At 47.9% G+C, this 1,947-nt stretch overlaps 1 non-coding gene across 1 annotated transcript; it reads left to right on the forward strand.

Moving 5' to 3' along the window:
• Positions 1-1,516: 1,516 nt before the first annotated feature.
• LOC144095736 (U2 spliceosomal RNA) lies at positions 1,517-1,709 on the forward strand. The gene has a single exon (XR_013306758.1). It is a non-coding gene; the product is annotated as a U2 spliceosomal RNA (small nuclear RNA).
• Positions 1,710-1,947: the final 238 nt, after the last annotated feature.

The following is a 1,947-nucleotide window of genomic DNA, read 5'->3' on the forward strand; positions in this document are numbered from 1 at the left end:
AACCTGAGTCTAATATCGTCGCCAGATGTGCTGACGACCCAGTAAAAGCAAAACAATCAATCAGCCATTCAGGCTAAGCACATGCTTTCATACCTCTTCTATGGATGATGGGTTGAACCATGATGGGTTCGGTTATAGAATATCTGATACGGGTCCCATTTGAACCCAACATATTTTTGGAAATGTGGCGCAGTGCTTGAAGGTTGCTTCACTTCCGCCACCGGTTGGCCCGGTATTGCACTGCCTCCGGGATCGGCCTGGGTCATTATACTGCGTGTCTATTCTATCCTGTCTTTCTATCCCATCTTTCAACTCTCCTACTATCTGCACGTGGTAGCGATTGTAGCTCGGCTTGAGCCAGTGGGCAGGCCCGTGCACTTTCCTTTTCATTTTTCCTGGCAACAACAGAAGAAGTACCTCTACTCGGTTGAACTATACGTTAAAACCCAACCATTTTTCTCCCACGGCCTGTTTTCTATACACGTTGAACTCTTTATGGGCCACAGAAAAACGGCTGCACGTTGGGGAGTGTGACATATTCGGTTCGTTTATATTTGGCCACGGCAGGGGCGCTCGGTGCGCTAAACGATGCACCTGTTAAAGGCGACCTCTACATGCAGTGGTGGCGTAACAAACGCTAGCTAGACAGTTTACATGGTAGTGCGTGTAAGACCATTTTTATGCGACAGTTGCTGAGGAGGTAACCTACGGCTCCAACGAAGCAACAGCGATAACGAAGTGATCACGAGGCCCTTTGTTTTCGTTATATCAAGGTTCAACTGTAATAGATAACTTTTTAAAAAGTCGAGATATGAATATTTTATTTGATATACCACAGCTTTTCGAAGATGGAAGACATCGCAACCAGGAACTCTACCGGCACTCGCGCATCATTTATTTTTCGGAGCTCCTATAGGGATGACCGGAGCCAATTGGTTGGCTGTGCCTTATAAACTGCGCAAGAGATAACACTCGGAGTTTCGCAAAACAAAATTTCGTGTATACATTTCATGCTAGGTCGGGTTGTAACGAAAGGAACCGCACGGTAACTATCATTCAAGATGGACACCTAGACTACGCGGTACAGTATCGAGGGGGCAAAAGGGACGCCTAGCCGACATCTTGTGGGACCACCCGCAATCTACATCCCTTATCACGATCAGCACTTTTACCTCCTGTAGGTAAAGCGCCCGATCGACTAAGCCAAGCACCGGAAACTGTCGGCGCAGCTGTCAAGCCTCCAGTGACTCTACATTTATCCGCCCAAGTGCAGCACAAGTGACAATATGTCTTGCTGCAATGGATGACACTTTTCCTATTTAAAACAAAAGTGTCCCGACAAGGGTTCACAGCCGTATTAAAGCCCTCCGGTCTCTCATGTTGTCTTTGCTAAAAACATTCTCGCTACCAAATTGCGCAGCTTACCTTCCTCGTAATTTAGGTCTTGTAAGTGGCCTCACCAGCGTCAGTATTCGGGCTGGCGTGTACGGGGTGAATCGCGAAGCCACATCGGGGTATCGCTTCTCGGCCTTTTGGCTAAGATCATGTGTACGTATCTGTTCTTATCAGCTTAATATCTGATAGGGGTTCCCTACTGGGCCCCAGGATATTAGTTTTATTTTTGAGCATTGGTGCTGTGCAGGAGCTTGCTCCACCGGTACCATGGGTTGCTCCGGCATTGCACTACTGCCGGGTGCGGCCCTGTCCCCTGGGGGACGCATTTTAAGCCGAAAAACAGATTCTGTTCAGTGGTTTTAAATGGAAGTCATGAGCACGCAATACCTAAATACCAAATTCTATATCATATTATCCTGCTACAGGAATAAACATACAAGCTCTGCGTTGTGTACATACAGTGCTGCATACAAACGCGTACATTACAACCACGCGAGAGTGCGGACAAGGGCGCGTGCCGTAGACGCATGCTCGAACCCTGACCCGTCACGG

Source organism: Amblyomma americanum, chromosome 6 (genome assembly GCF_052857255.1).
Source record: "Amblyomma americanum isolate KBUSLIRL-KWMA chromosome 6, ASM5285725v1, whole genome shotgun sequence".
NCBI classification, from domain to species: domain Eukaryota; kingdom Metazoa; phylum Arthropoda; class Arachnida; order Ixodida; family Ixodidae; genus Amblyomma; species Amblyomma americanum.